Here is a 15,633-nt window from a genome sequence, read left to right as displayed (position 1 = left end):
TAATTACTTTTCGATTAATATGACAAAACACCAAGGCCAGGGAAATTCATAAAATAAAATGTTTAATTAGGCATACAGTCTCTTTCAGAGAATTAGAGGCCATAAGGGTTGAGCAAAGTGATGCAGCCGGGCAGGCTGAGAGCGCACATCTCTAGCCTCAAGCAGAAGGCAGAGAATGCACTGGGAGTAGTGGAAGTATTTTGAAACCCCAGACGCAGTGACATCCTCTTCCAGGAAGGTCACACTTAGGATTAGGAAATCCTTCCCAAACAGGTCCACCTAGGAACCAAGGGAACCAAACTTATGAGCCTACGGGGGCCAGTCTCACTCAACTACCACAATATGTATTTTAATATTACCTGTGCCATGAGACAATAGCATTTTCCAGGACACAGACACAGCAGAAGAAACCGTGTTTCCAGAGTCATAAGCAATTGAAATGTGTACACGAATGTTTTCGAAGGACACAGAAAAAAAACCAAACCTATCTCTTGGAGACTCATAACCCTGCTTAGAATATTAAACAACCAGAGGAATGTTGCTCTAAAGAAACCTGTTTAAACATTTAAAAACTTAGATTTCCCAAACTCACATGACTGAAATGCTTCCCACGGCTAAACCAAATAGTACTGTGTGAAATATGCTGAAAGGAGTGATCTTTTAATAAGCCTAACTATGTAACAATAGTGAGCATGGGTAAAGAAGTTGAGAAAATAATTAGTTAATAAGGGAAGTAAAGAAGAAATATAACAGCAGAAAAACTAATCTAAAAAAAATGTGGTGGTCCCTTCCCCATCTCATTACAATCACCTAACTAACTCCAGCACAAAAAGATTTAAAATACTAAAAAGTAAATATTTAAAAGACAGAAGACAAAATACCAATTAATCTACTTAAAATACTGGAGAAGATGTCTTTTTAAGGCTGAAGACTGAAGAAAAGCGCTGTAGAAAGCTTTTTAAAAAAATCACTGGCTAAAATGTCTATATGATACCCAAGAATATGGGCAGCAGAGTGTGAAAGGACAATTCATGGAAGAAATAAGCTGATGGCATTAAATTTGGGAATTAGGTTCTAGACCATGGTGATGAATGAGTGCAGATCCAGACAGTATGAAAATACCGTACTTTTTCACCATGCAAAAGTATAAAAAAAAAAAAAAAAAAAAAAACTTTAAAATATCCACTCTGAGTAAGGAGGAAAAGGATAGAAAGGATCACCCAGTGTTGGTAAAGGGTAACATTTTTAGAAGTCAATTCCAAAATATCTATAAACATCTAAAATATGGTTTCCATTTGTTCCAACAATTTCTCTTCTAGAAATGTATCTCTTTATACCTCCTAAGTATTCAGATTACAGGCACACACCACCATGCCTAGCTAATGTTCTAGGATCAACGCCTGCTTCATGCATCCTAGGCAAGGACTCTCCCAGGTGAGCTACATTCTTAGCCCCTAGGTAGGTATTGCCAAGAAAATATGGAAACAAATATATTTATAATTGGTGATGCTGGTCAGAGGATTACTTTCAGAGTATACATTTTTGTCTTATTTATTAAGATATGTATTTACTGGGGTATGAAAATAAGGAAGCTGGGCCTGGAAATCAGGTCCTTGTTCTTTAAAGCATGATAGCTTAGTATCCAGAGGCTCGTGAGCTAGAGGGCACTAGAAACACTTCCGAAGCAAGGGCTCTTGAATCTTCTGTCTTATAATCTGTCCTCTTTCTCCCTCTGAGAGCCAAAATGAAGACAATTCTTTTCCTCAAAGTAAGTCATAAAGCCTAGAGTCACTCTCTTCTACAGCAAGCCACTGCATTGATAAAGTCCAACTCACCCCTTCCTGTCTGAAAGACCCTCATTCCAGAGAGGACTGGAACAGAAGAGATGAACGCAAAGACCACAGAGGATCTCAACAGAAGACCTTGCTGGCCAGCCTTCTCAACCTTGTCCCACCATTGAGCCTCTGACTGGCCACACCTGGCCATTTCTCAGCACATCTGAGAAGAGGAGAGAACCTTGTCTAGACGTTTATTTCTTTATTTCTGAAGTCTCATGCTGCCCACAACCAACTGACCACAACCCAGGCTGACCAGAATCCGCAATGCAGGCATTACAGGCTTTGCATTACCATACAAGGTATAAATTTGGGTTTTTTGTTTTGTTTTGTTTTTTTGTTTTGTTTTTTTCTTTTTCGAGATAGGGTCTGTCTGTGTTAACCTTGGCTGTCCTGGACTCGCTTTGTAGACCAGGCTGGCCTCGAACTCACAGCAATCTACCTGCCTCTGCTTCCCGAGTGCTGGGATTAAAGGAGTTCACCACCACACCTGGTCACACAAGGTATAAAGTTTAAAAGAAAATTTTTCTGTTTTCATCCTGTCTGTTGCTACAGAGGCATCAGGGAGAAAAGACAGCAAAACCTTTCCTGCATTTACAATGGGCTATGTGCATGTTCCATGGGATCTACATGGTAGCAAAAATATCAAAGATAAATAAATGTATAAGAAATTACCAGGGACATGGTTTCTATGGGTCATGCGGTGACTTGCTTAGCACTGAACTGTGAGTGACCATGTCACTAAAGAACGTTGCTGGGCCTGAGATCTGGATGATAAGAGTAATACATAGATAGAGGAATGTGATAAATGGCATATTCTGACCTCTCCTAAATGTCACTTATGTGCACTGGGGAGGTGCACATATTCGTAAAGTAATCACCATTTTTGAACCATCACTATTAGTGTTGTATTGAGGACACGTGTGAGGGACAGAAACAGAAATGAGATGTATTTGAAGCCTCCTGTCTTAAATTGGGTAAACACAAAGAAATCATGTATTAAGCAGTAGTGTGAATGTGAATAAGAGAGGAGGTATTTGAACTATATTGTAGGAGGAAAGCCAGTAGTGATTGCTGATTGATTAGGCATGGATCTGTGAGAGAAAGGGGAAGTTTAGAAGACCAATGAGTTTGCTTTGAGGAACTACGAGGAATAGTGAGATATTGACTTAGAGGAGGAAGACTGACAGAAATTCACTACAGAGCATTAGGAAACAACAGTTCTGTCTGGGCCAGTTATGTTTGAGATGTCTCCTCCACTTCCATGGAAGCATCAACCCAAAGAATGCAGATGTGATGCTGGAGTTTCAGAAGATGTCAGCGTCAACAAAATACAACTTAGAATCACAGGATGAATATTTGAAGCCAAAACTCAGAACATGGGCCAGGGAGGGGACTAGAGCTCAGGCCTGGGGTGCTTGATTAGCACAAGTAAGACCTGGGTTCAGTCCTTAGCTTTGTATCCCCATCAAAGATCGTGATTACCCAGGAAGCATAGCAAACTGAAGCACAGGCTTCTCGGCATTAGAGATTAGCCAGAGGGAAACAAAAGAAGACATGAATCCTGGCTCTGCAAGTCAGCATAGCTGTTTCCTCTGCCTAAAAAAAAAAATGAGGACAGTCACAGTAGCATTGGCAAGGTCAGTGGAAAGATGAATGCATGTAAGGTAAGCAAGGGGCTGGGCGGCGTCTCTCATACAGCACAGAGGGAAGTGATCAACAACCAATAGGTGTTTTATTATAAACCTTTCCACTGTTTCGACAGAAAAAGAAGGTGGGAGCAACCCACGCCATTTAAAGCAATAAAAAAATGCTTTTTTATGGGAGCGGACCCCGAACTCTACGCGAACTGAGAAAAAGAAAGAAAGAAAAGAAACAGTCATAAACTGGTATCAAATTAGTAGTTGGGAACAGACAGCCATTAGAAGAAATAAAGTCAGATGGATTTGATTCCAATTAAAGAATTCTACAAATCCCCAAAGCAGTAGACCCTAAAACAGATAAGTGAGAAGGAACATGAGAGTATAACTGCCTGGATCTGAAAGAGTGGCTTCCAGCCTTTGGAAAATACAAAGTCTTGTGTTAATTAACTCACTTTCATGTTACATTTAATACATAATAAATATTTACTATGGAGCTCTAAATTCAGATGTAAGGATTTTCGTTGTGTAAATTCCCCCTAATTCCTTTTAGATTATAGCAATTTTCCATCTTATTTTTTAATACCATGTGAACAAGGGAATAAAGTACTAATTGCATTACAAAAGAGAGAGGAGAGAGAGAGAGAGAGAGAGAGAGAGAGAGAGAGAGAGAGAGAGAGAGAGAGAGAGAGAGAGAGGAGGGGAAGGGAGGGAGAGAGGGAGAGAGAGGGAGAGGTTTCCTATATCTTTGTTGTTTTGGGGGGATTACTACAGAGAGTGGGAAGAACTCACAACTAAATACTCTCTTCAAAGTCTGTAAGGCCTGATGTAACTAGGAAAACCAATGCCTGGAATATTCTAAATGGTGCTCACAAGATGGGTGTAATTAATGGCCCTTTGAACCATTTCAATAAACTGATGTCAAAAAAGGGTTAAATTCTTCCTCCTTTCATTAAAAAAAAACACATTAGTTTTTCCTCCCTCTTTTCACACAGAAAATAATATCTCCCCCTACCCACAGTGACACAAGAGTGAAAGAAAAGTCAAAACATTCTGTATGCAGTCATCCCCCTGCAGCAACGGCTGGCAGTTAGCAGGTCCTCCAGGACAGCCTCAACACTGTCAGACTGCTGCTGAAGCTCGCAGACCTCTTTCTCTTTGCCACTTTCCCTGCTGAATGCTCCCTACTCGCTCACTCCAAATTCCCTAGCTCTCAATACAGAATTTTATCAAACCTGCTCAGTCTATTTTTCCATTATGGGGAAACAATACTGGCGTTTATTGCCTATGCAGTTATTTTAACAACTTCAAAATATCTTTCGGCTTGGATTTTTTTTCTATTGAGAAAGGATTTTCTTTTTACAACTCAGGTCTTAAAAAAAAGAGTTTCTGGGAATGTTAAGGATTCTGTCCTTATTCTGTGTTTTCATATTCCTTGCACAACTGTCTCTCATGAGTACCAGATTGCTGAACGTAAGGTTGTGAATTCTGCACCGGTGTGGGTAAGCAGGGAAACTGTGAATTCTGCACAACTGTGGGTAAGCAGGGAAACTCCAAGTGTTTTAAGAAGCATTTGAAAACCTGTGAATTTATTCATATGGATTTTTTTACTCTTCTCTCATCTGAAATAACTTTTTCATGTGTGTCATCCTGTCCTTTGATCTAGAAATGACACCTTTACAGATTAAATTTTAAAAAGCCTCTTCTATCTGTACACCTGTCTAATCACTGCTCACCTTCAAAATGAGAAACCCACCCAGCTCTGCACTCTAGTAACTCCACAGAAAGATCTGGACCAGAGCCCAAGGAGAAGACTTGTGCTGTTCCCACTCTGCATCCTGAGGTCCCCACTTGGTCACTTGCTAGTATATCAAGGCCTTTCTCTTTCTAGGTGCTAGGGAGGGAGAAGAGGAGACTCTTGTTATTATTATTGCTTTTACTATTTAACCATTATTTATCACTATTAATAGTAATGGGGGTAGTATTATTGAGAATGAAGAGGCCTTCAATGGAATATCAAATACCATTTAGTCTTAATATATATGCACACAGATATAAGGGCAGTCCAAAAGGTTTTATAAGGTTTTAAAGGCCACATAAACTAGAAAATAAGGGAACTCGGCCCAGAGGTCAGATCTGATACATTAGAAGCTTCAAACCTCTTCTCTTGTCTTCTCTGGAATCTTTCTATTTGCAAATGGAACACTTGAGATTTCCCTTTCCTGGGTAATGGTGTTACCCACCAGAGGAGCAGGCAGTGGTGCTATTTGGGGTAAATACATTAAGGAATGTCACAGAAGTTGTTCCAATTAACTCAAAGTTCTCCTTTCAACCCTAAGAAACCATGTCCATCATGCCAGGGACTCCTTAAAGTAAGAAACTATGAGAAGTTGGCTCACGGTGGGAGCTGGAGTGGGACGGGAGTACTTAGTGTAGTGCACAGTGTGGAAGTACTACAGACACTGTGAGACCTGTGCAAGAAAAGTGACTGTTCCATGTCCCACCACAGCAGGGACACCAGTGGCACACAGTGCCATAGCCAGAGACTAAGCATGGCAGAGAGCACTGCAAACCAAGGGAAGGAGAATGACTCTTGTGCTCTCCCCTAAGCCTCTCCCCTGAGCCAAGGCCAGAGCAGGAGAAATGGAGTATAGGACTCACGGTGTCATAGTCTTAGTTTGTTAGGAGATGAAATTAAGGTTTAAACTGAGGGATACATCATAAACCAGTGGTTCTCAACCTGTGGGCTGTGACCCCTTGGGAAGTTTAATGGCCCTTTCAAGGGGGCCACATATCAGATATCCTGCATATCAGATACTTACATTACAATTTCTTTTTTTTTCTTTTTTTTTCCTTTTTTTATTATTAATTTCTTCAAATTACATCTCAGTTGTTAGCCCATCCCTTGTATTCTCCCATTCCTCCCTCGCTCCCGCTCCCCCCCGATTCCCCTTCCCTATGTCTGTGCCTGAGGGAGACCTCCTCCCCCTGTATATGCTCATAGGGTATCTAGTCTCTTCTTTTTTTCTTTTCTTTTTTTTTTTATTAATTTATTCTTGTTACATCTCAATGTTTATCCCATCCCTTGTATCCTCCCATTCCTCCCCCCCATTTTCCCATTATTCCCCTCCCCTATGACTGTTCCTGAGGGGGATTACGTCCCCCTATATATTCTCATAGGGTATCAAGTCTCTTCTTGGCTACTTGCTGTCCTTCCTCTGAGTGCCACCAGGTCTCCCCCTCCAGGGGACATGGTCAAATGTGAGGCACCAGAGTACGTGAGAAAGTCGTATCACACTCTCCACTCAACTGTGGAGAATATTCTGACCATTGGCTAGATCTGGGAAGGGGTTTAAAGTTTACCTCCTGTATTGTCCTTGGCTGGTGCCTTAGTTTGAGCGGGACCTCTTCTTGATGACCTATTATCCTTCCTCTGAGAGCCACCAGGCATCTCCATCCAAGAGACATGGTCAAATATGGGGCACCAGAGTTTGTGTGAAAGTCAGATCTCCTTCTCCACTTAACGGTGGAGAATGTCCTGTCCATCGGCTAGTCTGGGTAGGGGTTCGAAGTTTACTGCCTATATTTTCCTTGACTGGTGTCATAGTTTGAGGAGGACCCTAGGGCCCAGACCTGGCTGTAGTTTTCCAGGACCCTCTGGATCCTTCTATTTCCTCATTCTCCCAGGCTTCTCACACCTAAAGTCTCAATAGGATGTCCTCCCCTCTGACCCACTTTCCTGATAGGTAAAGTTTTCCATGGGGACGTACCCCTGGGGCTAGTGTCTCGATATAAGTAAGTATATACCATTTAACTCTTTTTGCTTCTGGGTGAACTCACTCATTACGATAATTTCTAGTTCAATCCATTTGTCCACAAATTTCGTAAATTCCTTGTTTTTAATAGGTGAGTAGTATTCCATAGTGTAAATGTACCACAATTTCTTTATCCATTCTTCTACTGAGGGACACTTAGGTTGTTTCCATGTTCTGGCTACAATTTCTAACAGTAGGAAAATTACAGTTATGAAGTAACAATGAAAATAGTTTTATGGTTGAAGTCACCACAGCATGAGGAACTGTATTAAAGGGTTGCATCACTAGGAAGGCTGAGAACAACTGCCCTAAACAATCATGGAGGCTGGAAAATGCCACCAACTGTTATAGATGAAAAGATTCAGAGTCTACAAGTGGGAAGAGAGAATGGAGAAAGATCGCACTTCTACTCACATAAAACTTCTGCTTCGGTTTTAGTACCTGAGTCCCAGAATAAGTAAAGAAAGTAGATACATGGTACATCTCAGGCTGGGTATGGATTCACCAAAGTCATAGCAAGTGATATAATCATGTTTGGAATTCAAACTAATAAGCTATGGAACCACTGCAAACAACCGAGATACTCAGTTTATTGTAGCACACTTCAGACATCCACTTTAATTATACCTAAAAGTATCTAAAGTGTGCAATATTTTGAATAAAAAGGAGAAGGAATTTTCATAGAACACTGAATTTTATTCTAAAGTATGTGTGTATATATAGCTATAAGTATATGTAATATATGTAGACACATATACATCATTCTATCAATTTTAATACTGCATACACTAAAAAAAGGGGGTGAGTAAGTAACAATATCATATGTAACAATGTTTGACAACAGCCAGTAGAGTGGGAGGCAAAAAGTATGAGTGACTTTTTATTTCTTCCTTACAGTATATTTTCAATGTTTCCTCAAGTGACCTTTGATAACTTAACAATTATTATTTTTATTTATTTATTTTGGGGAGAATAGCTATTGTTATAATTTTCCTGCCCTCTTCTTTTTTCTTCTTTTATTAATTTATTCAGATTACATCTCAATTTTTATCCCATCACTTGTATCCTTCTGTTCCTTCTCCCTATTCTCCTCCCCGAGGGCTATGACCAAGGGGGACCTTTTCCCCCACTATATGGTCTTAGGCTATCAAGTCTCATCTTGGTAGCTAGCTTATTCTTTCTCTGAGTGCTTCCAGGCCTCCCTGCCAAGGGGAAGTGGTCAAATATGGGGCACCAGAGTTCATGTCAGAGTCAGTCCCTGCTCTCCACACAACTGTGGAGAATGTCCTGTCCATTGGCTAGATCAGAGTATCTGTTCAATGTTTACTGCTTGTATTGTCCTTGGTTGGTGCAGTAGTTTGAGCAGACCCCTCAGGCCCAGATCCACTCATCATGATGTTCTTCTTGTAGGTTTCTAGGACTCTCTGGGTCCTTCTATTTCCCCATTCTCCTATATTTCTCTTACTTAGAGTCCCAATAGGATGTCCTCACATCTATCCCAATCTCCTGGTTAGTGAACAATTATTTTTAAAAGCCACTCCTGGACATAACAGAACACACTTTTGATCCTGAAGGGGTAGTGGAAGCCCAGCTTCAGCTATACAATGAACTTGAGGCCAGTCTGGGGTGTATATGACCCTTTATCATCAAAAGGGCCAAACCAAAGCCAAGCCAAACAAAGCAAACCAAAAGCCACAGGTCTGGGAAACTGTCCTCCTCCTCCTTCAACATATATCTTTTTGCACACTGGATAAGAAGGATACTGCTATATTTATTTACTTCATTTTGAAATGACTGGAAGTACAGAAAGATTTTAAAAGATGAAACCAGTAACTACTCTAGAAAAAGTTTAAGAGATTGTCTAATTAATTTTCAATTGTTCAAGAGTATGTAACTTTCCTCCCATCTCTCAGGATGTGATGTGACTCTCAAGTGTTGCCATGATGCAAGATATTTTGGCTTCAAATCTTTGCTCCAGTTGGTAATTGTAGTTATATAAGTAATATTCACTATTTAATTTTATGGTACAGAAATAAGTAAGAGAATAAAAAGCAAAAGTCTTCTCAGGAGCTTTTCATAATTTCTAAAATAGGGAAGACTAGCTTGCAAAATTATCAAAAATCACAAGATAGAATTCTGCCCTTGAGCTGAGTACATATTAAGTACACATTTTATGACAGAATGAAAAGAAACCTATTTGTATCATTAAAAACACACAATAATGCTACCGGGGTCCTTTGCATCTGTCAGGAAGGCACTAAAAATCCATTTTAAGTCAGAAAACAGCAAGAGCCCCTGAAAGTCCTTTGGTTCAACACATACTCCTCTCAAATGTGCCCTCCTCCTGCGTTGTTTCTGAAAAGATGCTCCTGTGAATAATACTCTTCTGAGGTCAGATGAACAGCACAGTAACAACCATTGGGACAACTGCCTTATTACAGATTTCCCACTTAATTCTTCCCAAAGACCAGACACCTGGCAAAGTCATTTTCATTAGAATAAATGTAACCGCCCCCCCCAAAAAAATGTTGGTGCTTCAAGGAAGCACCAAGACAGAAGACTATGAGTGCTCAAAGAGTGCCACCGGGAAAAGGGACACACATACACACCACCGGATGTGGAGTCATATCAGTAGCATCTCCTCTTAGTGTCTTCCAAACCCAGCTTCCTTATTCACAAAAGGAGAAAGTAAAGGCTAGCGACTCCTATGGAAAGGTTTGGGAGGGTCAGCAGAGCAGTCATCTAAGTGGCTCCTAAACCACTTGACATCACAGGACTAATGAGTAGAGAAAGTTCAGCATCGCACACTGTGCTCCTTAGTCCTGGGCGTGTGTGAAGCATAAACTAAGAATGAACTTCAAGCACGGCTGGAAGTTGTCTTCTTCAAACAGTAAAATATGTTTCCATAGGGATTTTTCCCCATGGCCTATGTCCCATTGCCCTTGACCTCTACACTGCCTTTGTCTCTTGCAGTTTTATGGCATTATTAATGTCAGTGTTTATTTATTTTTCCTTGTCCTAAAGAATTTTAATTTAGTTATGTGACTTTCTGCATAGCCTTTGGTTTCTAGATAAAAAATGTCAATGTTAGCCACAGATGCTGGCTACTCTATGCTAGAATTAACTCACTGTGATTTAGATTTGGAAGAGACAGTTTACTAATGCTAAATACGTACAGCATCTGTTGAGTTTCAGGCTTAAGACATCTTCAGGAAACCAAAAGTCAGATTCCATGTGTGATCCTAAAGGAAGACATCAGAAAGATTTGAGAAACTGCAAATATTAAAAAGACAAGACAGAAAGTAACCTATTGTTTGAAAATAAAACAGAAGGTCTCCCATTTGATTTTAAGTAGAAAAAATGGAATCTAGTTGTACAGTGTATGAAAACAAATGCTGCTTTATTCTTCGATGCATGATAAAGACTGAGGGTATTGGGCTAAATTTTGTATCCTGGAATTTAGAAGAAAAATGAGATGCAGTTCATTCTATGAGGAGCTGGTGCTAAAACCACTACAACAGGGTATGTTAGGCATATATAAGGGTGCTGTTAGGAACTAAAGCCTGGTATTGCTATCCAAACAATAAATTAATATGTAAGCACCCTAAAGTCTTCATTAGTTCAATAGTCATCAGAAAGACAAAGAAAAGCTGGCTGACCTCTGACAATGAGAACTCTTCTTAAACAATTAAAGAAATAAATGCCCACCACTCAGAAGACAGTTCTGAGAACAGCTGGCTGACTTTATAGCCTCGGTAACTCGTGTCTTTTAACTCTAAGAGTTAGTGTCTGAAGACTTATAAAAGCCGATGACTAGGCAAAATATTCAACAGCGAGCATGGCCTCCCCCGTAGCAGATCAGCCCATCCATCCATAAAGCACTTTATGATCCATGTAAACAGTTTAGGTGCACTCAGCTGCTTAGATGTTAGTTAGCTAAAGCAAAAAGGGCAATTTGTAAGATTCTCCAATTCCTGACTCTAAAACATTAAAGATGGCATATGTCAAAGAATACTATTTGTATCATACTGGATAATAAAAATAAATAACTATCTCATTGATTTACAATGTGCTTCTGTTTATAATTTAAAAAAAAGAATATTAGAACAGGGTTTCTTACACTATATAGATGGGCAGCTCAGGCTTCATGTGGGTCCACTAGGATAAGGGGAGCGGGTGCTGTCTCTGCCATGGACTCTGTTGCCTGCTTTTCGATCACTTCCCCCTAACAGGATTGCCTTGCCAGGCCACAGGGGAAGAGAATGAACTCAATCCTGATGGAACTTGGTAAGCTGCAGGTGGGTTGGAGGGCTCCCCTTTTCTGAGGAATAAAACAGGGGGGGACTGAGGGAGAGAGGGTGAGTAGGACTGGGAGGAGAAGATGGAGGGATCCATGACTGGGATATAAAGTAAATAAATAAATAAGTAAGTAAAATTTAAAAGTATATAGTTAGCCTCAAAATTAAATTATTTACTGTGGTTTTTAAACTTCTCTTCTAAGTCCAGTCTAATTCCATCTGCAAGTCATCTTTTTAGCAATGAAGTAAGGTAAATGAATGACGGTGACTTCTAGTCACCTGTGGAAGTGATGCTGATTCAGCTTATGCTGTATTTCCTGAGGGATGACTTCCAAAAGGTCTGTGTGTTGATTGCTGCCTGATTTAGAGTCATCTGCTTCCCTCACAAATATTTTTTTCTTCTATAGAACAGGCCATTTGGCAGGGATTCTGTATAATGCAGAAACATTTTGCAGCCCATGATGAAGAAATTAAATCAGTTAGGCTGTCAATCTAGTATTTATTTGCATCTTTAAAGAATGTCAACACTTAACACTATAGAAGAAAAAAAGAAATACTTTTCAGTTGGCATAAAAATTCCATAGCAAGCAAGGTCAGTGTGACATGACAAAGGTGTGACATGTAAACCAGCATCTGGTTTACAAGGATTAGCTACTTCTGCCATAAACAGATTTTTTTATGTGTACCTTAAAAGAACCTGAAGGGAAAAGTGAAGTGAATAATGACAGAGAAGCTGTCTATACGCTGGAAAGAATGGGGATATGAATCTCAATATCGGAATACTAGAGGGCCACTCATCACCCAGGCCTCCCAGAAAGAACAGATCAGCTCTAAGGATGGCACAAAGCTGTGGATCACTGGCAGCTAAGAGGATAAGTCAGTAGGAATGACCCAGACTTGAACTTAGAGGAGATAGAAGGAGAGTGAAGAGATCTGCCTTCATTTACTCTGCTAGTTAATTGGAAGCATCACCCAGACCAGCCTTCCTGGTGATTTTATTGCAATGTCCCTGTGAACACGGAGCTGTCTTCAGACCAAAATGCTGGTCTCTGGCTGGTGAGCTGGTTGACACCATATGGGTGTATAGACTGGATGAAGAGATAAAGAAAGATGAGAGAACAGATATGAAGGGAGCCTGAATGTACAAGGAAGGAACATCACAAGGAAGAAGAGAGGAGAGAAGCCGGATGGAAGATGGATGTGAAAAACAAATAACCTTGAAGGACCAGAGAGTCTTTTATATTTCTTTAAGTAATTAGAAAGTACAATCATGGCTTGGTTTAAATATCATGTAATTTATTCTCTAGAATTGAAGGAAAGAGAATATCTCTACCCATTCCTCCCATAGTCCTGGTTAGAAATTTTGAAATTTTTTAGGGACCATGCTTTTGTCTTGTCTCTTAAGAAGAAAAGCACTGGAAACTCAAGTTCCTTTTATGCATAGTTATATTTGAAAAGAAAAGGCATTAGCTGCCTTGACTTCCCTATACTACTGCTAGGCATTTGCTCTGAGGTTGCTGGTTTTCTTCTGAGGAGGCAGGGGCATCACGGCACAAGTTGTTAAGCACCTGGGCACCACTGTATACCTGTAGGATGTCTTCATCAAGACTAACACAAGAAGCTTGGTGGTCAGGAGGCCCGTGTTTGTACTGTGACCTAGAAATGTGACTGACTTCCATCAACTCTCCTCTTTCTAGACATCAGTCTCACTAAATGGAAGCCATGGTTCAGGTCATCCAAGCAAAAACATTTTCTTAGCTACTTGCAAAAGTCCAAATTCTTGCTCCCATTCAAACATAAAAGGCTCTCAGCCTAGAGTAAAGGAGAATTTGACTTCCCAGCATGAGTCTTGGGTGATTCTAAATCAAGACATTCTTAAGAATGACTGCAATCAGGAAGCAGCCATAGAATATAAATCATGTGTGATTTTATTTTTTCCATTATGAGTGATATATTAAGAAGAAATCTCATGCTGTGGGAACCATGCAATAGACTTATAAGACTTACACTGAAAGGTTTGTTTAAGTTATTCATCAAACTGTCACTTGATCGCATTCAAGAAATCTATAAAAGAGTCAAATAGTAAACCCGTGCGGACAAGTGGACTTGAGAAAAACTGAGTCCCTTTTTGTGTATTAATAGGACAGAGAACCAAATGCTTACTGCAGACACCTGTGAACAATCCATGCTTGACATGGGACATGGAAAGTGGCCTTTTGTTTTAGCATCTGTGGCTAGCACGTCTGTAGATTTACGGTGATGGAGATAGCAATTCATTTCCTTAGCTTTTAGTCCAATGGAAGTCAAATTCTCCATTTATTATTGTATGACCTTTGTCATAGAAACCAACTGAATGATCTCTATAAAATTTTTCTCCTTTAGTTATACAATATGTTGACATAAAAGATGAAAGATCATGCTCCAATGCTTTGGAGATGTTTGGGTAACTGTTCAGGCAGCAAACCATCTCTGTCCTCTTCTCATTTGGGAAGCTTCTAACGTGCACTTCCTGCCTCCTCAGGTAATTAATTTTATTCCCTCTCAAGTCTCTGATGGGTTTGAAGAACAGATAGTTTAGTTTTACAAGTAAGCTTAGTTGTTTAGGGGTTAAGATGATTTTAGGCCTAGATAGATGTTTTAAGTTGGTAATGATGAGATATGATAGATATTGATTTACATTCAGAATTTTAGACTCAACAAGATAGGAAAGATTTTCCTTCAAGATTGCCAAATACAAATAGTCAGAACACTATGAATGCAACATATATATAATTCCTGATTATTTTGTGGTTCTTCTTGCTGTAGGTAGTTTATTGTATATATGTGTAATAATATAAATGTATATGCAAAAAAATTTTTAAAAAACAGCAAAAACAATTAAAAGTGAGGCTCAAAAAAATAAAATCATGTGTATATACTAAAAAATATAAGGGAATTTATACAAAAGTATCTAAGGTTCTAATAATATGAATAATCTAAAAAAAAGATGAAGGAACTGGGAAATAAAAGGTGTTTTTCATGTAGTATGCCACATATAAAAATAAATATTTAATATTTATTTATAATTGCATTATTATACTTTATATTATTAATAAATATAATCATAACATAATAAAAATATACTTATGAATCTCAGCTAATCTAAGTATTAATAAAACTGTTCCCTAAATTCTTCCACTTCAAACAGCTACTCTCTAAAGCTTTTAGAAACTCACCATTAGGATCTAATTGGCCTGGTTCTGTCTAAAATTCATCACTTATAATTAATATACTAGAATATAGGAGCCAGGAAATTTTTCACTTACGCAGTTTATGATCCCTAGGATGTTAAGTGTACATGAACGCCATCCTATTTTCCACTATAAATGTCCTGTAGAGATGGAAGGTCATCTGCCACTCATTGATATGCTACTTCTAAGTCCCAGGAAATAGGTGAAATGTTGATTTCGTAAATATGTTAAACCTCCTGTCCTGAGCTGTGTTTTTTACCCTAGAGAATACTAGCATAAACCATATAAAGTCCTGTCTTTGTCTTCCTTTGTTGTCTTGGAAGACAGCAGAGATTAGCAAGGGGCCTCCCGGGTACTGCTTCCTAACACTGTACTTGCTACATCTGATATGACACAGAATTAGAAACTAAAAGATAATTTTAGGCATAAACATTTATGTTTAGAAAGTAAATCTGAAAACCCTAAAATCTAGTAAAAAAATAAAGTCAGAGATAAAGTATAAAGTCAGAATTACTAAGCCAATTACACATAAATATTATGTAAATTAATGTCAATATCTATTTAGATGTAAATAAATCTCAAATTATCCTTTTGATAAATAATATATTTAAATAAAACAATTAGGGAAGGTGACATTTATTGTGTATATGATATAGACTGAGCATTTATAACAAGGACATAAATTCATGTTGTACCTATGTTATTGATGGTTTGGTTGACTGAAGTGCTTAAGTAATTTGTTTAATGCTTGGTAGTGGAGTTTAGATTTACATCTGTCTCACAGCCAAGCTTATCCTATTATGTTTTGTACAAAC

This window comes from Acomys russatus, chromosome 20 (assembly GCF_903995435.1).
Source record: "Acomys russatus chromosome 20, mAcoRus1.1, whole genome shotgun sequence".
NCBI classification, from domain to species: Eukaryota; Metazoa; Chordata; class Mammalia; order Rodentia; family Muridae; genus Acomys; species Acomys russatus.
Note: the sequence above shows the minus strand (reverse complement) of the source record.